The following is a 22,631-nucleotide window of genomic DNA, read 5'->3' on the forward strand; positions in this document are numbered from 1 at the left end:
CATCTTTTTGCGTAAGACGCTTTCAGACTATAAGTATGTACTTTCGCTTTCTTGGCATGCCACCACTTGTATAATATTTTTTGTATTGTAAACCAGATATTACATAAGATAAATAAGCGAATGTTTTGTGGAAATGCCTTGTTGTTCTGATATTAGCTTGTCCGAGCTAACACAGCGTCAGATTGGAGTACGGGTTGAGAAGCCTTAGGCTTTTGTCTGACGGGACGTGTTAGTGGGCGGCCTGGCCTAGTTAAGAATTGCACTTTTTGTAACTTTGGCTGGATTGCCCGTTAACCCGTCTTGTAGCGCTCCCAAACCTCGGTAGACGGTCAGGCCGTCGGTCATGTTCTTGTTTGATTGTTGGCCGGTGGTTCGACCTATGCTTAGAATGGTTCGGGGGTGTTACAGAGGTGGTATCCGAGCATGGTTTCCTCCATACATGACACAAGTGCTTTTTAAAGATTTTATCGTGTCAAAGGAGTCGCAAAAAGATGATTAGGAAACCAGCCGCTTCCCGTAGTAGGAATATGACTTACCCTTTTGATTGTGTGCAGATGGCTAATCACGGGACAGGTTATGATGGACGAGATTGGATATGGGGAGAGGGTATGGATTGGACAGGCGGATGATTGGGTTACAGATCTGATCAGGATGATGGAAATGGCATTAGTGAGATGTTTGGACACGATAGGAGCCCTCTGCAGAGAACAAGATCTTTTCCAATTTACGGTAACCGGACTAGAGTGAGGGATGACAGTTTGGCGAGTATTGGCCCAAGTCATAATTGGGACCAGAGACATCAACATGATCAATCCGTTCAATCAAACCCAAGGCCAGATCAGAACCGTGCCACCAAAAGACCACAAGATCAGGGAACCAAAAATACCCTGAAGCTTTTACATGATGTGATGACTGAGGCACTTGGTAACAAAGGCAGGCGTACTCAACCCCCTGAAGTTTCCAAGCTATTATCTACCATGAAGAACATTGGATCCCACAAGTCCAAAGGAGGATCCGATCCTAGTGAGGCCGGCAAGTGGATTACTATGATGGAGAAGAATTTTGAAGCCATGGAGTGCCCGGAGGAGTACAAGAAGAAGATCGCTGTGTACTACTTGGAAGGTGACGCCACAGGATGGTGGGACAGCATAGACAGGCAGTGTGGACACACCATCACATCATGGGAGTCGTTCAAGATGGAGTTTGATAGGAAATACTTTCCTCCAGAAGCGAAGCATCGGTTAGAGCGCCAGTTCATGAACCTTGTTCAAGGAGATAGGCCCGTAAGGAGTTATGAGTCGGAGTTCATAAGGTTGAGGCGACATGTCTTTGATGGGCATGAAGATGAAGCAACTATGATCCGTAACTTTATGTACGGACTGTAGCCGGAGCTTGGAAGTCGTTTAGCAGGAAGCAACTTTAGCAGCTTATCTGAGCTAGTGGAAAAAGCTGTTAATGTTGAAACATTATTGGAGGCTGAAAGGAAGACCTTACCACATTCTGGTGGACACACAAAGTTTAGCCAAGGAGAAAGGCCATATTTCAACAAGGGTCCAATATCTTACAAAGGCAAAGGGCGAGGATTTGGAGGCCAAGCCAACAATCGTGGTAACACTGGGGTATGTTACACATGTGATCAGCCGGGACATATTTCAAGGTTTTGTCCCAAAATTCAGCTGAATAACCAACGGAGTAACCAGCTGGGTTATTCATCGATAAGGATGGAAGATGTCACTTGTTTCTCTTGCGGTATGAAGGGCCATTATGCATCGTCATGTCCAAACAAGCCAATCAATGCGACCCCTCTCGCGATCCGAACACCTCCTAGCCGTCCAGCAATTGAGCCAGCACCAAAGAAGCAAAACCTAGGAGGAAGGGTTTATGCCTTAGGTGTAGAAAACCCAGACAATGCAGGACCGTCAAGCGGTCCCATCACAGATATTGTGGGTTCTTAACCTCCTCTTTTTATTGAATGGAATTTAGTTGTTGGAATCTAGTTAGTAGGCTGGTTAGGCATAGATTGCTTGATCTCTAGGTTGCGCGTTTAGAAATTTTGGATTATGATTGATGGTTGTGCGAATTTGATTAGTTTTTGTGATTTAGATATTGTTGATTGGGTTACTGTGGCAGGAACCATACATGTTGCTGGTAAACCCACACATGTATTGTTTGTCTCGGGGGCAACACATAGTTTTGTGACCCCTGAAGTAGCTGCCCGGTTTTGGGATTGTTTTGTGGTTGACAGGATAGATGTGGTCGTCTTGACCCCCGTAGACCGAACACTTCAAGCAAATCAGTGTATCAAGAATGTTCCATTGGTCATTCAAGGCAAAGAATTTGTGGCAGATTTGTTAGTCGTGCCTTTGAAAGGGTACGAAGTAATCCTTGGAATGGATTGGTTATCGAACTATGAAGTTCAGATCGACTGTGGAAAGGGAAGGTTGTTGTTCGGCAGAGGTAAACGACCAGAGATGGTATACTATGGAATCAGTCCTAGTATGACCGTTTCTTTGGTAGCGGGAATGAGAGTACAAGATTTGTTTCAAGACGGGGAAGTATATTTTGTGACCTTATCGGTTAGTGGAGGAGCCACTAATGATAAAGTTAAGGTCGAAGAAATTGAAGTGGTCCAGGAGTTTGAGGGTGTATTTGCGCCACTAAAGGAACTACCTCCACCTCGGAGTAATCCCTTTACTACTACTTTGGAGCCTGAAGCAAAACCTATAGCTAAGGTACCATATCGGATGGCACCTGCGGAGTTGGCCGAGCTAAAGAAGCAATTGGAAGATCTATTAGAAAAGGGATTCATCCGGTCAAGCTCTTCACCTTGGGGAGCTCCTGTGCTATTTGTGAAGAAGAAGGACGGAAGCATGAGGCTGTGTATCGATTATCGTGGTATGAACAATATCACGATAAAAGATAAGTATCCTCTTCCGAGGATAGACGAGTTGTTAGATCAACTAAAGGGAGCTAGGTTGTTTTCAAAGATTGATTTGGCATCAGGGTATCACAAAATTCCTATTGCCAAGTCAGACATTATGAAGACGGCGTTTCGGACGAGGTATGGGCAGTACGAGTTTGTAGTTATGCCCTTTGGTCTCACAAATGCACCTGCTGCTTTCATGCGTTTGATGAATGAAGTGTTTCACGACTATCTCGACATGTTCGTGATCATTTTCATTGATGACATCCTGGTGTACTCGAGAAGTAAGGAAGAGCACAAAGAGCATCTGAGACTGGTTATGGATAGGTTACGGAATCAGAAGCTATTTGCCAAGTTCAGCAAGTGCTCGTTTTGGAAGAGAGAGATAGGATTTCTGGGTCACATAGTATCAGGAGAGGGCGTGGCTGCTGATCCAGAAAAGGTCCAAGCCATACGAGAATGGCCTCGACCTACCACTGTGACAGAGGTGAGGAGTTTTCTCGGACTTGCGGGCTATTATTGGAAGTTTGTTAAGGACTTTTCCTCTATTGCAAAGCCTTTAACTAAACTTAACGGTAAAGGAGTTCCTTTCTTATGGGTGGAAGAAACCGAGAAGGCTTTCAAGAAGTTGAAGGAAGCTCTCACGACCGCACCTGTATTAGCTTTGCCCGAGCAAGGTAAACCTTACACGGTTTACACGGATGCTTCACGAGTTGGGTTAGGTTGTGTTCTTATGCAATATGGTCGAGTCATCGCGTATGCCTCGCAACAACTACGGAAGCATGAGGATGACTACAGTACACATGACTTGGAGTTAGCGGCCGTGGTGTTCGCTTTGCGAATTTGGAGATCTTACTTGTATGGAGAAGAAGTGGAGGTATACACGGACCATCAAAGTCTTAAATACCTCTTCACTCAGCCAGATCTCAACCTGCGCCAGCGTAGGTGGATGAAGTTTGTGGCAGACTACGACATACGGATCCGCTACCATCCTGGAAAAGCGAATGTTGTTGCGGACGCCTTAAGTCGAAGAAAGTTGCACGCAGATTTAGAGAAAGAAGTGGAGCTGTTGAACCAGGAGTTGAAACAAGTGAAGTTAGTCGTTTTGGAAGGGCAGACAAGCGAGCCATTGGGACTTTAAGCGGTGAATCAGACCAGCTTGATTCAGAGAATTCGAGAGGAACAACTTAAGGATGAGAAGCTATTAAAGATCGCTGAGGAACTCAGAGGACAAGGCAGGCCAAATAGTGCGGGATACTACTTGGCGGAGGATGGAACCTTGGTAATTAATGGGAGGATCACGGTTTCTAAATGACAAGGGCTGAGAGATGAGATTCTAAGGATTGCACATCATTCTTTACTCAGTATCCATCCTGGAAGTTCGAAGATGTACCGAGACGTGAGGAGATACTATCATTGGCCGGGCATGAATAGGTCAGTAGCACAATGGGTTGCCCAGTGTGCAACTTGTCAACAAGTTAAGGTGGAACATCAAGTTCCAGGAGGATTGTTGCATAGTCATCTGATACCTCAATTGAAATGGGACTCTATTTCCATGGATTTCATCACCTGATTACCTACTGGTCCAGGTAGATCGAACAACTCGATATGGGTGATTGTGGATAGGTTAACCAAGGTCACACACTTGTTGCCTATGCGGGACACTGATAAAGTTGAAGTTTTGGCCGAGCTGCACATCGACCAAATCGTGAAGTTACATGGTGTACCCTCAGACATCGTCTCAGATCGTGATGCAAGGTTCACGGCATCATTCTGGGAAGCACTGCAAGAAGCCTTGGGAACTAAACTGTTCAGAAGCACCGCGTTCCACCCAGAAACAGATGGCCAAACGGAGAGAACCATTCGAACCATCGAGGACATGCTGCGGATGTGTATTCTCGATTGGGCAGGATATTGGGAGAAGCACTTACCATTGGTCGAGTTCTCGTATAACAACCGTCATTATTCGAGCATAGGGATGTCACCTTATGAAGAGTTTATGGAAGGCCATGCAAAATGCCTATGTGTTGGACAGAAGTGGGCGAAAGAAGAATGTTTGGGTCACCTATCGTTCAATAGACCATGATTAAGCTGGAGACGATTCAGACTAATATGAACAAGGCTCATGACCGTCAGAAGAAGTACGCGGACCAGTCAAGAAGAGAAGTAACTTTTGAGATAGGAGATTGGGTTTATTTGAATGTTACAGCCCAAACAGGGAAGGACAGATTTGGCAAGGTCGGGAAACCAGCTGTAAGATTCATTGGTCCGTACAAGATCATCGGGAAAGTTGGTGAGGTAGCTTACCGATTGGACCTGCCAGCGGATATGCATCTACATCCGGTATTCCATGTTTCCATGCTTCGGAAACATATACGGGATCCAAGTGTTGTTGAGCCCGAGAGAATCGAGGAGTTGGAGACAAACCTTACGTATCCAGAAGGACCAATCAGATTAGGAGAACGGCGTATTCGGAAGCTCAAGAATCGTGAGATTGCTCAAGTACAAGTGTTCTGGGGAAGACAAAACAGAATTCATGTTACTCGGGAGGATGAAGCGAGATTTAAAACCGATCACCCGGTATTTTTCCGAGAGGACATTGTGATGGAAGAAGGAGGCCCCTCAGAGCCTTAGAATTCGAGGATGAATTCTTCTAACGGGGGGAGAATGTAGAAACCCTTTAAAAAAAAAAAAAAAAAAATGGTCGAGTATCTTTTGGGTGGTCGAGTCGCGGCTGATCAGATTGTTCTTGTCAGAACCATGAGTCAAGTATGCCACTAGACAATGGTTAGACAATGTGGTAGATTGATTCAAAGGACGTTTGAAACATGCCACTTTTGGAAGCACAACAGGAAGACCAAAAATTGGGTGAAAAACCCTAAATTTCGGTATTACGAAATTTTTCGAAGAAGCTGGAAGCTCAGGAAATATTTTTCCTCAAGATCAGAGTCCAAGTGGGGTTTATTAAAAATACTCAGGCCATCATAACGGGCATAGAAAAATATTTGGGATTGACCACGGGACGAAAATTCACCGGAAGGGCCGAAATCGGTAGAATTGACCGAGAAGCTCGAGGTGGCTTGATGTTTGTGTTCAGGACGTGGTGGCAAGCTCCTGGAAGTGTGTGTGTCAAGGTAAGTAGGAGGTTCTGCAGTACATGCAACCTGTACATGCAAGTAGACATGTGGAGCACGAGGTGGATCGGCCAAGCACGAGGTGTTGCGATGCATGCGACCGGGCCATGCGGCCAGACATGTGGAGGACGTGGTGTCTCCTTGCATGGATCCAGGCCATGCATTCAGACAGGTAGAGGGCGTGGTGTCACCTTGCATCTGAGCAGACCATGCTGAAATACAAGTGGAGCACGAGGTGCCGCCGCGCATGCATCCGGAGCCATGCGAAGCGACACACGGGCTGCCACACGGCCTGTTCCCGATTGGTTGCTGATTCCTATAAATAGGCCACGAGCCCCTCTCATTTCAACCCATACAGAACACATCCAACCTACTTCAAAACGTAAAGAGAAAGCAAAGAAAGAAAGATCGAGTTTCGATAGTTTTCTAGCGATTTAGGAAATTTTCGAGAACATTTACTCTACTGATTTTGAGTCAGCATCTGGAGAAGGTTTTTTTCAAGTCAAGAGAGATCAGTTCTAGTAGAGACCAGTTCAATACCAGGCTGGATGTGTGTCTACTTGAGAAGGACGGGAAAGGGTTCAGATCGCAGAAGTCGGGTTTGGGTCAAGGCCACGGTCAACCACAAACTGTTAGTTATAATCAATTGATTGCTGAGTTGTTTTCATGCAGGGTCCCGTTACTTGGAAGTTGGATCATGGCAGGAGTCCAGGTCTAACTGAGTAACGGTTTGACTAGTTAATAATTGAGGTTATGGCATGCTTGTTATTGCTTGAGAACCGTAGTAGCATGCTAATGGTTAGGTTGATTGGTTAGTTAGCGAATGCGGAATCCTTAGATGATATCGCTAAGTTGTGGATAGTTAGGTATTCTGGAATTAGTCTTATGCTAGATTCTGGAATATGATTGATTGTGTTAATTTGCGATTAATATCAGGAACATTGTGTTATTTTACCCGGTTTAGTATTAATCATTTATTGGCCATATAGCATTGGTGTAACCCACAATGCTAGGCATGTTTAAGGTGGATGTGTTGATTTTGTGGTGACTATTACTAGGAACCTTGTGTTATATTACCGGGTTTAGTATTAGTCGTATATTGGCCGATAGCATTTGTGTAACCCATAATGCTAGGCATATTGGGGTGAGTTAGTGTTCCTTCAGACCTCGTACCCGTCGGGTTCAAAGAAACCCCTTATTCGCTGGATCGGGAAGACTCAGATAGACGGGGTCATGGAATATGGCTGAGTGATTACATGACGGTGTAATGTGGCAGTGACCCGAAGGACTGTGGGCTGTCGCGCGGTGACCCGAAGGACAGTGGGCCGCGGTCGGTTGAAAGTTCCTTCTTCTGGCCTTTGTGGTAGGAAGATAGGATATTGCCGATAGTGAAGAAGGAACATAACGTCACCAGGGCTCGAGTTTGGTATATATATTATATCGTGTTTGGGTTGTTTAAACCATGGTTTAAATCGAGTTTGAGTTTGGTGATGAGCTAGTAATTAGCATAATGCTAGTTATCTTGCTATTGTTTACCGCTGCGTATTTCAGATATTGCTTATTGTTATTGAATTGTGTTGTTAGGTGAACCTCTCTCTTTAGATTGTTTGGGGTGGGATAGCGAGGGGTTGTATTTGTTAGTTGGGGATTGTAACTCGCTGAGTAATTCTAGATTACTCACTCCTCACTCGTTGTTGTTTTCAGGTGACCAGTAGTGAGCTCGTAGAAGGCGCGGGAGGCTAGGCTGGCTGGTGTAGATTTGCATCTTTTTGCTTAAGACGCTTTCAGACTATAAGTATGTGCTTTCGCTTTCTTGGCATGCCACCACTTGTATTATATTTTGTGTATTGTAAACCAGATATTATATAAGATAAATAAAGCGAATGTTTTGTGCAAATGCCTTGTTGTTCTGATATTTGCTTGGCCAACCTAACACAACGTCAGATTGGAGTACGGGTTGAGAAGCCTTAGGCTTTGGTCTGACGGGACGTGTTAGTGGGCGGCCTGGCCTAGTTACGAATTGCACTTTTTGTAACTTTGGCTGGATTGCCCGTTAACCCGTCTTGTAGTGCTCTCGAACCTCGGTAGACGGTCGGGCCGTCGGTCATGTTCTTGTTTGATAGTTGGCCGGTGGTTCGACCTATGCTTAGAACGGTTCGGGGGTGTTACAGATCCTTGGAGTACACAGATTTTGAAGTAGAGCCGTATGGAGTCTTGGTTGAACTCTTCCTCTTGTTTTGCTGCTCAATGAGAATGGCTTTGTGCAGTAGCTCATCCATGTCCTCATACTCCTGTAGCTCCAATCTGTCTTGTATGTCACAGTTTAACCCTCCTTGGAACCTAGCCATGGTTGCTTCAGCTCCTTCAATCAGGTCAGCTTTCAAGATGAGTGATTCCATCTCCTGGTGATAGTCCTCCACACTCTTAGATCCTTGAGAAAGCTTTCTCAATTTCTGGTGAAGATCTCTCCCATAGTGAGTAAGTACAAATCTTTTCTTCATCACAGTTTTCATCTCAAACCAGGAAGCTATCTGAGGCTCTCCATTGCGTCTCCTAGTGGTTGCAATATGTTCCCACCAGTTGATAGCATACCCACTAAATTCAGTGGTGGCTAATCTGACCTTCCTTCCCTCAGTAAACTGCTGGCAATTAAAGACTAACTCTATCTTCTTCTCCCACTCCAAGTAGGCATCTGGATCATTCTTGCCATGGAATGGAGGAATTCTCAACTGGAGATTTCCTAAGTTATCAGCTGCTGGTTGTCTGTGGTTATGGCGCCTGCTGTGTTGACTAGTCTGAGACTCGTCATCACTTTCATCAGCCTCATCACCATAGATCCTATGACCCCCAACTTCAACTCGTGGTCCTCTTATAGGTCCAATGCGTGCTCTTTGAGCTCCAACAACAGCTGCTGATCTCTCCTGTCTTGCAATATCATCAGGAAAGATTTCATTAGCTTGCTGAGCACGATTGTATTTAGCTTGCATTCTTCTGGTTATCTCAGCCATCATAGCCTCAAATTGAACTTGCTTGAGGTTAATTTGCTGAGCAGCCGGTTCTCCTACTTCCTCTCCATCTTGATCATCAGCCATTGTTCCTGAAAGACAAGTTAGCAAAGACAGAGGAATACAGACAGATTAAAAACACTCTCTCTCTCAGTTTCAGCTGCCAAGTCTCTGCTTTCCTCACAAGTTCAGTTAAGATTCAAAGCTCCACACCTAAGATCTAGAATAAACCCCAATCAATCAGAGAGAAAGTATTAAGAGATTTAGGCACCAGCTGACTTTACCACCCTGAGTTGGATTACTCTTCAGCTTTTTTTTTGTTTTTTGATTTGGATCAGAGATCTCTTTTTTTTTTTTTTTTTTTTTTTTTTTTTTTGATTTGCAGGGTTGGCTCAGCTGGCTTACAACAGATAGAAAGATAAGAAAAGTGTTTGATGGAGTGAATGATCTGAGTAGACAAATCGCAAACCCTAACCTTCAAGTGGCTCTGATACCACTTGGTGCAGCCTGGGTATGGCTTCTGCTCCTGGATCACTCGAAGGGGAATGGAAGAGGGTTGTCTGTGGCGGCTACTAGCACTCTGCTGGACTATGGACGTCTCTCTCAAGCTATGGAATGGCGGCAGAGATGGTTTGCTACTCAAAGACACAAGATTACCCTGTATTCTCTAAGATGGTTTTCACTAAGGAATTCCTTCCCTAAGGTCTGATCAATGTTCCTTTAGCTGAACAGAGAAAGCAGGAAACGAGACAACTCTTTGCCGTAAGTTTTTGATTGAAAAGTTGAATGAGTCTCACAAAGTCTGCGTAGAAAGATAAATAGAAAACCCCCAGCAACCCTAATTATAAACCAAGATGGTTTAATCTAATTCCTAATCTAAACCCAATCAAAATTGGTTTTTTTATTAAATACTAAACCTACCCGAAATTGGTTTAATTTAAATGAAATCAAATTATACTGAAATAAAATTAAACCAACTGGCTGGTTTATCTTGATTCTCCTCTTCTGATTTAACCTCCACGGATTTGGCTAAGTGTTGAAGGCTCTTCTCTTGTGCTCTCAGTCTTGATCTGGTTACTGGTCCACTCCACAAGCTGGCTAGCTCATCTGGTTCTTCTCTGCTCAAGTCTGGTTCTTCTCTGCTCAAGTCTGGCTCTCCTCTTCTCAAGTCTGGCTCTTCTCTACTCAAGTCTGGCTCTTCTCTTCTCAAGTCTTTTTCTTCTCTGCTCAAGTTTGGCTCTCCCTCGTCAGACTCACTCAGCTCTCCAATGTCTCTACTCATGGCTGCACCAGGTATCGATCACAAGATGCAAGGACTTTCAAACAAGTATCTGGACCTGCAAGTAAACATTAGTTCCTATCCTCTCTCTCGACTAATTTTCTCTCCTAGTCAACGTCTGGTTATATTTGCAAGATCATTGACCAAGATTAGACAGGCTTCCATGAATCAAGCATTAATGGTGGTTGCCACCAAGGAGTTCACTTCTTTTTTACCTATATCCTAGGATTATTTGTGAAGCAAGCCTTAATGGTTGTAGCCACCAAGTCATGTTCTAATCCTTTACCTATAGAATTCTTATGAAGCAAGCCTTAATGGTTGTAGCCACCAAGTCCTGTTCGAATTCCTTCCTAATAAATCTCTAATAGATATATATATAATAATAATGATTTTTTTATCTATCTATCTACTATTCGAAAATAGAGAGAGAAATGGTGATTAATCTATCTACACATGGCTTTGCCTTCCAAACTTGTTTGAAAAATCCCATCCCATGTATTCCAAGCCCCAAGACAAGCAATTGTGTCAAGTTTAGTGTTGGAGGTCAGCTTTCGTTCCTTCAAACAATCTCAGCAAGTGTGAATAGTTGACAGGTTGATCCACTTTAGTACCTATATCTGCAATTAGTAACTCTAGAATGGTGCTAAAGAGTGGTTGAACTGATGTCTACTAAGTGTGGCGTAAGTGTCAGCTGAGATCTCCTCTCCATGGTGATGTGTGTCAGACATGTTTTATGTCACCTTTGGTACTAGTCAGCCTCGGTTTGTAGCGTCGTCGACCAATGTATGTCTACGAATGTCGGTCAATATGTTGTTGCATCTGTCGATCGATGTGGATGCTTCTGGTCGATGGGCAATGTAACTCTGTATCTCCACAAATTCCCCATGCATAGCTTCAATCTTGGAAGTCAAAGCACAAATGCTAAGATCCATTTGGAAATAGATGTCACCACATCTCCCATCAAGCCTCTCTTCTGTAGTGTTTGGAGCTCTAGAGATCTCTTCTACCAACTGATCTATCTCTTCTCTGGTGTGAAAGTCTTGTGGAGAATTCATCGGAGGTGAGTGTGGTGGACTGTTGTCGACTGATGCTGGTAAGCATTGGTCGATTGATGTTGGTAAGCGACTATCGATCGATGCATGTTGTCTTCTGTCGATCGATTTATGGCGAGAATAGTCGATTGCTTACCGAATTCTGGCTATGTCTTGCCTCATCTCTTCCATGCATGTAGTTAACTAACCGATGCTATCATTGAGGGGATGGTAGACACCATCGAGTTTCATCTGGAAATCACCTTCATACTTCCCTTGGGCTCCACAGACTCCATAGAACATCTCATTGATCTCGTCCTTGGTGTAGATCTCTGGTGCCAGCTTGGTCTGTGTGAATGAGCTAGCATGTTCAGGAAGACATATGTAGCTTGGCTCATCTCTCGAAGCTCTTTCCAGAAGTTTTCCGATATCTCTGTTGTGAACACGAATTGTGTGTCTCTCTAGATCTCTGGCGTATCCCTGTTCATCTTTGTAGACTCCTTCTGCCGAATTCTGGACGTCTGTCGGCCGATGTTGGGACGTCAACGTTGATCGATGGTCGAGTGGGATGGCAAGACCTTTGTTCGAAGCTTTTGTCTATGCCACCAGCTGCGTCATAGAACTCTTTTGTATCTTTCTGTTGGTATTCTAGAATGTTGCGTTGATGTACGAACATATTTTCTGCTCCATTGGCTGTCTGAAGGATGTCTACAATATCTTTTCTAGATACGTTCAGTATACGCACGTCTATTGCTCTTGCGTAGCCATCTGGGTCCATGAAAATAGTAAATTCGTCTCGTTATCAAATTTATATTTTTCGCTTACAGTGGTTTTTGGTTTAGAGCGAATATCGATCGATGTTGTATGAACGACGTCGATCGATGTTGAAGGATTTGTTTCGATCGATGGACGGCTTGCTCTGTCGATCGGATGGTTGTATCGTGTTCTTCCCAAAGCAGCTTCTGATCGATGTTGATCTGTTTCATCGCGTCTTTGCATGTTGAGAAGTTCCTCATATGTTAAACCTTCATGTAGTTCATCTGCTCTTGGCGCTACATTGCTGTTTCTACTCCATAGCTTTCGTGATGGTGATCATCTGCCCAACTGCCAATCGAGTAGTCTCACTCTCGCACTCAGTTGACTTCTGCTTCGATCGATGAGTGGTTGGCAATGTCGGTCGATGCTCGTTTCCGGTTTCTGATGAGGTTGAGAATCGATCGATGGTGAGACTGTTATGTCGATCGATGGTGCATTCCTTTTCCAAGAGGAATGACGTAGAAGTGTATCTTCCTCATCAAGGATGGCTTTGTACTCGGTAGCTCGTTCATCCTCATAGTCTTCATCATACTCTTCTGTATGCATGTTTTGTCTGGTGTATGCGGCAATAGTGGGGTTGTAGTAGTCGTTCTCCCAATCATCTGGACAACTATCGACCGATTTGTCCTGGGGTTTGTCGGTCGATTTCTTATTGCCCCTGTCGATCGATATTGCAGTGTGAGATTCGATCGACGCCGAGTATTCTGTCTCGTATTCCACTCCACAGTGCCAAGCTGCAATGATTCATGGATCATTAATTCTTCTGGAGGACATCTGTGTCTTCTTGACTGGAATGGGGTCGTAGTGGGTTTGGGGATCTATGAGCGTCAAGCACAACTGATTGGATTGCAGGTTACACACTGCTCCTACTGTTGACAAGAAGGCTCTCCCAAGCAATAGAGAAGAGTTCCAGTTTAGCTTGATTTCCTGGACATAGAAATCAACTGGAACTAGGGCATTACCAATCTGCACCTCTAGATCTCTCACAATCTCTCCTGAATTCCTCGGAGAACAGTCCACAAAAGTAAACAATTCATTGGAAGGCTCCACCTGCAGACCCAGATGGTCTGCCATAACCCTAGGTAGGATGCTGACTGATGCTCCTATATCGCACAAAGCATGTGGAAACTCAATACCCTTCACCGTGCATGGTATTTCGATTTGCCCATGAGCACTCTTCTTCTTCAATGTAACCCTCTTCCCCATCTTTTCTCTAGCTTCACAGAACATTCTCTTGAGGTCTTCTTCTTTCTCCCTTGTCGCTCTGAAGAACATCCACAATCTTTGAGTATAATAAGCCTCCTCGAATGGCTTATCTAGAGGAATCTTGAAGACTCTTTTTCGGAAACTTTTATTTTCCTTATCAATTGCCCCCCTCTTCAGATGCTTCTCCTTTTTTTCCTTTCTTTTCCTTAGGGTTCTCCCATAGGAACCCTATCGACTTCCATCGAATCTTCTCCATCATCTGAATGTATCCCGACGGTCTCTGGTGGGTTTTCTGAAGGTGTGGGTTTGGGCCTGAGTGCATTGAGACGTGCAACATCTATCTTTGGCATCTGCACTCGGTACGTAATAGGTGCTCGTCGTTCGATGGACGCTGGGGGTTGTCGATCGATGTCGACATCTTTTTGTCGATCGATAGGGGTAACATCACGTCGAGCTATTCCGACATTATCAGGGTTGAGCGGATGTGGGTGTTTTGCTGCGAACTCTTCGTGAGTCATAATCCTCACGGCATTGCAAGTTGCAGTTGACTCCGTAGGTGTCATCGGTTGATGCTTTGGAGATCCTGTCGATCGATTTGGACTGGGCGACGTCGATCGATGTGCATGGTCTGGCATCGATCGACACCAGTGCGATCCGCCGAAGCTCATCAGACTTTCTACTTCAAAATCTCCATCTTGCAGCTTTTCTTCGTTCACCACTTGCTAGAAATCATCCCCAATGATGGCATTCACGAGTTGTTTCATCACATAATCTTCTACCCCTCTTGTCAAGGCTTCCTGCCTCTTAACAGCTTCTCTTTTCCGAACAACCTGCATCTCCAGCTTCATCATATGAGTGCTCAAAGTTTCTAACTTTGTGTTCAGGTTAGTGTAGACAGAATCAATCTTCCCATTGAAGTCCACTGTCATGGGCTGTTGTGCCTCAAGAACCGTATCAAGCATCTCTTCCATCTTTCTCTCTTGAGTAGACGGCAGTGGCTTCTGGTAGTAGGGATTTCCATAACTCATGTTGTTGCTGTAAGGTTTCTGGTACTGCGAACTCTGGTTGAAATTACCTCTGTTTCCATAGGAATTTCTGTTTCCACCCTCGTTTCCAGAACCTTGGAATCCAGTTTCACCAATGAAGTTCACTTCTTCTTCTTCCTCTACTCTACCCTCTGTGTCTACAGCTTCTGCATCTTCAACCAAGCAGACCTGCTTCCTAAGAAGCTTGTGAACACTATCCATGTAAAACCTCGTCTTAAAAAAAAAATCATAATTTCGGTTTTATGAAATATCTCGGGGAAGACGAAGGCTCGGGAAATTTTTATCCTCAAGGTTAAGGTTAGTCTGGAGTCTGTTAAAAATATTTAGGTCATCAGAACGGGATCGGAAAAATATTTGGGATTGATCGCCGGACGAAAATTCACCAGAAGGGCCGAAATCGCGTAAATCGACCGAGAAGCTTGAGGTAGCTTGATATAAGGGATCAGGACGTGGTGTCAACCATTTAACCTGCTGAGTGTCAACATAAGAAGGAGGTGTAGACGTGCATGAAGCAGTTCAATGCAGCTTGACACACAGAAGCACGAGGTGATGTAATACCTGCGATCTGCACATGCGAACCGACATGCAGAGGCCCGTGTGTCGCGATGCATGAACACCAGACATGATGAAGGGAAAGTGGACATGGAGGTGTCTTCTGGAATGGCTAGAGAGCATACAACAGGGCATGTGGACGCCCATGTGTCGCCACGCATGCGACTGGAAGCATGCAGGATGACACACATGCGATCGGGTGGCTCATTCTTATTGGCCGGCAACTTTTTACTCATTCAGACACACCAAGGACACTCTAAAACGTGGCTTAGAGAGAGAGAGAGAGAGAGAAAGACAGAGAAAGAAGTGAGGTGCTTTAGAAGTATAGACATTTTTTGAAAACCGATAAACTATCGGGAAGTTCCGAAAGACTGTCCAGAAGAGAAAGAAGGTTATTTCCGAGTTCTGAGCAGTCCAGACCAGTTAATTCAAGAAACTGAGGTTGGGATTTGGGATTTAACATCACGGTACCAAGACGAAGTTTTGGAGGGGATAAAAGGGGTTTGGTCAACATTCGGAATCAAAGAGTCGAGCCACATCCCTTAATCATTGTGAATCACGGTTAATTGTTTGTTAATGAATTTTTAATGTAGGTTCCTGACATCGGAGACGGCTTCCGAGCTAGGATAGCCAGACCAGTCTAGGTGTCAGTTTGTGGATCCAAGGCTTGAGACGATATCTGGGCTAAGTGGATAGCAAGACTAGTCTAAGCACCTGAATTATTGTGATTGTGTGATTATTATATGTTGTTATAGTGTGTACCTCGTGTTGGTACTGTGGTGGGAGAACTTCGTGGTGGTTCTAGTAGTAGTTTGCAGGTCATTGCTTCCTCAAATGGTACCACTAAGCCGGTCGTGGTCCGGAAAGTGGTGGGCTCGGTTTAACTTTGCTTGATCACCAAGGCTGAGTGTCACACGTGGATGTGACAGCCCCCGGCGAGTCCGATAGAGGACCGGGGCACGGCGATTCTGATTGAGGACCGTGACCGGGCGATTCCACAGCGCCTACGCCTGTGTGGTGTAATAGTGAAGGGATTGCCGGTGTCCCTTATGTGGAGGAAGAATGATTTTGTTGGGCCCTAGGAGTATATATATATATATATATATGGTTGATTGATATGACAATCATAAAGAGTGTTTTGATTTATTATGGTTTAATGGTTTATTGCTTATTTGGTCATGCTTTATGATCTTGAATATTGATTGTTGAACTACCCGTCAGACAAAACTCCTTAGGTTCAATTAAGAGTAGCGTGAGCTTCTCATCATAGGCATTAGGTAGGGTAACGGTCTAGGTATGAAACATGCCTTTTTGTGTTTAAATGGAGCTAATCAGTGTTTAAGGGCTACCAAATTTTGTAGGGGATGCAGGATATCGGGCAAAATTGCAAGAAATGATAGATCCATTGATGTCCACAGCCTCAACTCGTTTTTGCATGTTCTTCTTCAGGAACAGTTGCTCTGCTCTGCATGGTTCTCTCTTCTTTCTTTTTAGACTCCTTCTATTTTACCAGTGCCGTCTGTCCTTCCTTTAGAACCTTATCCTCCTTAATCACCATATCTTGAAGTATAATAAGCAAATACAAATTTTTTTTTTCTGGGTGATGGTGTCGAAGCAGGAGGTAACAATGGTGATAAAGACATGCCACTGGAGTTCTTGACTTTACATTCATTCTTATCTCTCTTATCCTCTTAGTTAAGTCATCGGCAGCGGAGCGGCTGTTCCATGTGCTTCTGCCTGTTCTTCAACTGAAACTTTTGTTGCATCAACGAGTGAGAGACTGTGTCGATCCTTTCCTCTCCGGCCCTTTTGTACATATCTGCACATAAGATACTAAATAGCAAATGCATGAGGGCGAAACAAAGGCTTCAGGGTCTTAAGGTGGGTACTATCTAAAGATGAGCTAGCCTCTCAGGATCATCAAGATAGGTAAAAAGAATAAGAAATCCTGAGTGTTTGATTACGTTAAACCCTAATCTAACGCCCATAAAAAGAAGAATTTCTGTCAAGATTAAGTTCAAGTTAGATGGAGTTAAGTCTTTTCAGAGTAACCTCGACATGCTGAAAGCTTCAGGAGAGCAAGATGATGTAATATCAGGCTGTTCTGGATCCACATGTGTGTCTGTCGCTTCTACTAAGGTCACTGAATAAGATGAATTAAAGCACGAGGGTGGTTAATACACATCATAGAATAAGGTCCTGATTCCCACAAAGTTTGGACTGACTCGATCTTAACAAACTGGCTCGATAAAGACATCAAAGCGGACTGACTCTAAACATAAAAACCAAAGGTAAACGATTAGTAGCAGATAATCGCCTCCCCCAGACTTACTTCTCATCGTCTCTGGTGAGAAAATAAATGAAAGGAAGGCTTAAAAGAAACAAGTGCAGGAAACAGAAACAGAAAAAGGAATAGCCCAAACGGATATAACAATGGATATAGAACTAGGAGACTGCCTAGTCAGTATCATCGCTCTCGGACTGGCCCGCAGAACGCCTGTTCCTTCTGCGTGGAGTGGCCCATGGAGTATCTTCGTCACTTCCTGCTGTTCCTGCTGGCTCCTTCCCTGGACGATGTCTGCGCTGTGTAGGCTGGTCTTGACGAGGTTCAGCTATGCTCGGAGTTCCGATGCATCCTCCCGTGATCGCCTATAGTATCCTCTTCATGAGGCTGTTGTTCTTGCGTTGAGACTCTACCATCCAGTGACGGTAAGCTGCGTCATCGGCGTCGTCATCAAGTGGGCCTAGATCATATTCACTGTCGCCTCCATCAGTGCGGACAAACTCAACATCATCCATGACATCATCGCGGTAAGATGCCCCTGGGTCAGCGCAGAGATACTTAGCATCAGGGAGAAGCAGATGCTGGTCACTTCATTCAGCGAAGTGATGATCGGTAGAGGTTGCAGTAGAGGTTTCACCCATCCCGACTAAGGAAGCTATAGGTGTTCTCGTCGCGGAGCATCTGGCAGTTGATCAGGTAAGGGATGTCAATGAACGCCGCTGTCTCGTTACATGGTAGACACTAAGATCGATCTCCAAGTGGCGGAAGAGAGGAGTAAGTAAACTCCCAGAACGGTCTTTCTTCAAAGAACCCTTAACCACTCTAGCTTTCTTGTCCACAAACATCTGAACAAGCACACAACCGGGACTGGTTGTCATTGGTGCGGTTGGAACTCCTACGTCGGAGGATTTGAGTTCGTCCTCAACACCCGCACACAGCATCTGTAACTCTCCACGTGTGACATTGGAAGTCTGGTCCTTCGTGAAGAGCAGATTGCTCAGGACCTTAGCAGTAATGCGCATAACAGGGTTACGGATGTGAGACTGACTGGCTGATCGGGATTTGAAATCCCCTGAAGCAATGAATTTCCAGAATGCCTGCTCTGGAATAAACTTCCTAGGAAAAGAAGTTTGAGTGTACTCCTCGGACATCTCGTAGACCTCAGTCAGTGCTTCCAAGCTGATGGAGTGCTTGACACCGCTTGCAAAGAATGTGAAGTAAGCCTCCTCAAAGATTGGGAAACGGGCCTTTTGAAGGTTAGCTCTGCGGTGGCGAGGACTTGCCTTACCAGATAACGATACAGTGCGTGAGTTCGGTGACAGAGATCAGCTATTCCCAACACGTGGAGAACTGCATGTAAGTCCTCATGCAAGCCTAAATCGCTCAAGGCTCCGGCGTCGACGAAACGCGTCGGGAAGAAGTTGGTGTTGAGCAGAGTGTTGTAGCGGCGTGAGGCTTCTTTATCCCACCTTGTCTCCGATTTCTTAGGGATGTTTGGGTCTGTGATGGGGATCGAAGGTCCCTCTTTTCTTGGCCATGGGTAAGTTTATGGGACAGTGTAATCTTCCGGTTCACCCCTAGCGTATGGTGGCTTGATTTTAGATGCTGCCTTGGTGCGTTTGGGAGCCATATGTAGAACATAACCAAAGGAAAGAGTTAGTACCATTCGATTGGGTTTTGTAGATAATGTTGGGAGCTTTTTCTCTCTTTTTAGTTGCTCTATCCAAGCTAATCCACAACCCAATGTAGAGATAACAAGCAATTGACAATGGCGAACCAAATACAATCACTCTTGGAATACATGATACTTTCATTCTACTTGCCAATCAAAAATCGATCAATTAGATACCAAAATCCATATCTTATCAATCGATGCATGTGCAAATTAAAACAGTGGCTCAAAGGTTATCACTTTCCATCTAATCTAACAAATCTCATCTATTCTTCTATTAACCATCCTAGCAGCAAAAGGAGAGGTCGATTTTTAATGTAATAAACCCCAAAATCGATCTATTCAAGCGCAAAGAAGAGAAGACAAAAAGATTTGTAGGCCGAGAATCACAGTGTGATTTCGCCTCTTACCGTTTGATTGGGGATGGTGGAATCCTGCAGATTAGCCAAATAGTTCGAAATCCAAGCGAATAGAAACCGTAAAACTCAAAAAAAGTAGAAGAAGTTGAAAGAGTTTAAGGTTTTGAAAAGGAAGGGGTGTGGGGCGATGGAGGAGGCAAGTTTTGTGGAAATGGGAAAGAGATAGGGAAGGTTCCTCTTTTTATAGGCCCACTTCGTGCCCCACTTCCCACTTTCTAGGGTTTCTCTCCATTTTACAAAATTATATTAGATCATAAAACAAAATCAGTTTTTTTTTAATTTTATTTTTATTTTTTTGGGTCCTGAGACTTACCTTCGCGGAGCAACACAAATTCTTCCCCTTTCGTGTTCAGCAACACAACAGCACTGTGGGGGCAGACTTCTTTAATGGTGAATGGTCCGGACCACCTAGATCGCAACTTTCCAGGGAACAATCGTAGCCTTGAGTTGAACAGGAGCACTTGATCCTTGTAGATCTTAGAGCTTTCATAGGCTAGATGCCTAATTTCCTCCAGCTCGTGAATCTGCATGGATCGTCTCTCTGCTGCTGGTTTGATGTCGAAGTTGAGTAGTTTCACAGCCCAGGCTGCCTTATATTCCAATTCGACCGGCAAGTGACAAGCTTTACCGTATACCAGATTGTAAGGAGTAGTCCCAATAGGTGTTTTGTAGGCTGTTCTGTAGGCCCAGAGAGCGTTGTCTAGCTTGAGCGACCAATCCTTACGGCTTGTGCTGACTGTTTTCTGCAAGATGGTCTTGATCTCTCTGTTGGAAACTTCGACTTGCCCACTAGTTTGAGGGTGATATGGCGTGGCTACCTTGTGTTGCACGCCGTTCTTCTTCAGTAGACCAGCGAAGATCTTGTTGATGAAGTGACTACCCCCATCACTAATGACCACGCGGGGTACTCCAAATCTTGGGAATATTATGGTTTTAAACATCTTAATTACCACTTTTGCGTCATTTGTGGGACTGGCTATTGCTTCCACCCACTTAGAAACGTAGTCAACAGCTACTAAGATGTACTCGTTCTTGAGTCATGAAATCTCCATTGCTCGCTGCATTCAGAGCATTGCGGAACTCCCATTCCACTCCATCGTAGAAGATTCCTAGAACATGGTCATCGTCGAACCCGTGATGAGGACACTCTCTGAGGGTATCATTGAATCGTTCCCAATCTTCGTTAAAAGGTTCATCGGCGAGCTGCTTGAAGGAGGAGATCTTGTTCCTCAAAGCAGCTGTTTTGGCTTTCGTGTAGAAATGTCCCAAGAAAGCTGATCTAACCTGCTCCCACGAAGTTGGGAACCTGTAGGTAACTGCTTGAGCCATCGTGAAGCTTTGTCCGCTAGAGAGAATGGAAACAGCATGCATTTGATGTAGTCGGGTGGGACGCCGTTTGCACGAGTGAAGCTACATATCTCCTCGAAAGCTTCAATGTGTTCCATTGGTATCTCAGCTGGCAGTCCATGGAACATCTTTCTCTGGACATGATTGATCATGCCGGTTTTTATCTCAAAGTCTGCTCTTTGGCATGGTGGTGGAGCGATAGCAGAGCGTGTAGCAGGGATGTTACGCGGTAAGTTCCTCTCACCGATTGGGACAGGTTGTTCTTGCTGCGCAGCCAGTTGCTGTGCGGTGAGTGTTTGCTGTAACTCTTGCATCTGTTGCATCTGCTGTTGCATCTGTTGCATAGACGCGGCCATTTGATCCGGAGTGCCGAAATCGCCCATTGCTGCAGTGATTGATCTTTGTTGATGGTTTGTTCTTTCTAAGCTTGCGAGTTCCTGGTTTGTAAGCTAAACTAAATCCCCCTGTGTATTGCTCTGAGTATGTCTACCGGTCATGCACTTGGGTCTTTAACTGCAAAAGGAGTTTAAACAAGTTAGAAGTTTTCGGCTAAATTTTTAACCGAAAAATAAAGGTAAAAAGCTGGTCCCCGTCGCAATGGCGCCAAAACTTGATACACTAAAATTAGATCTTTGTCTACTGTCAAGTTAACAGTGTAGTTGTAATATGTTTAGATTCAATTCCATAGGACCAGTTTACACTTTATCTCTATGGGATCAGAATTAAGCTAAAACGAAGTGGGGATTTAAAAGATGTAAATAACGTAAAGAACAAGTAACTAGATTAGGTTGTTTTTGAATTGGTTTAAAGCGCCAGTCTAGGGTTTCTTCTTCAGGTAAGGAGCTCGTAAGCCAAGCTATTATTCAAGTTCAATTAATCAGCAAGCCTAAACTCGGATCACTCATGTAGAATCGATCCACTCTCGTGGTATCGATTTCTTTGCAAGTCGGTCTTGATACCTAAACTCTCGTTTGGACCAAGACGCGCGAGCAAGCCTTAGAGATCAAGTCCGATAGGTTCACAATGCACTCTAATATCTACTCTCGCTGACTAGGGATGCAAAGATCATTCAAATCATTTCAAGTTATCAATCAACGGCTAGCTAAATTGATTAACCCTAGTTCATGCACTAAGTGATCAGTTTGATGCAAGCAATAAGAACATATATGAATGTAGACAATCTTTAGATAACTTATTTAAACTTAGCTCACGATTCCAAACCCTAAGAACCCCTAAACTAATTGGGTGACTACTCAGACATTACACAAGAACAGAGAACCATGATTTCTGAATAATACTGCATAATAATAAATCAAGGTAACAAGAGGGTTCAGGATGATCTTCTCTATGAGATAGATGGAGCTGTCTCCCTTACAATAGCAAATCGCCAAATTCAAAGCTCTTTAGGTCTTTCTTGCGTAAAAACTAAGGTAGGTCTAAAGTAATAAATAGGAAACTATATATATAGGAACCACAGTCGGCTAAAGGAAAGAAATAGGAAATCTAGGGCAAATCCCGAAATAATTGGAAACTTCCTTTTTATTCTCCGTCGCTGGAACATGCACTCAGGCTGCTCCGCATGGCTGTTCCACGTAAAAGACCCAAAATCATACTTTTCTCTCTTCTTTTTCTCTAGTTGTCCATTTCCCATCCAATGCAATTCCAGAACTGTTATGACTCGAGAAGGACTAAACAGACTCGATAAAACATTGAAAACTATTAGTAAATCATACATATAATGTGCCAAAAACACAATATATCAATGGTTGATTGATATGACACTCATAAAGAGTGTTTTGATTTATTATGGTTTAATGGTTTATTGCTTATTCGGTCATGCTTTATGATCTTGAATATTTATTGTTGAACTACCCGTCTTGCCTGTGTTTGGGGTGGGGTTTAGAATGACGGGTTGTT

At 44.2% G+C, this 22,631-nt stretch overlaps 1 non-coding gene across 1 annotated transcript; it reads left to right on the plus strand.

Moving 5' to 3' along the window:
- The first annotated feature begins 20,496 nt into the window (after positions 1-20,496).
- LOC125604254 lies at positions 20,497-20,603 on the plus strand. Its single transcript, XR_007336084.1, has one exon. It is a non-coding gene; the product is annotated as a small nucleolar RNA R71 (small nucleolar RNA).
- The last annotated feature ends 2,028 nt before the right edge of the window (positions 20,604-22,631 follow it).

This window comes from Brassica napus, unplaced genomic scaffold (genome assembly GCF_020379485.1).
Source record: "Brassica napus cultivar Da-Ae unplaced genomic scaffold, Da-Ae ScsIHWf_490;HRSCAF=745, whole genome shotgun sequence".
NCBI lineage: Eukaryota > Viridiplantae > Streptophyta > Magnoliopsida > Brassicales > Brassicaceae > Brassica > Brassica napus.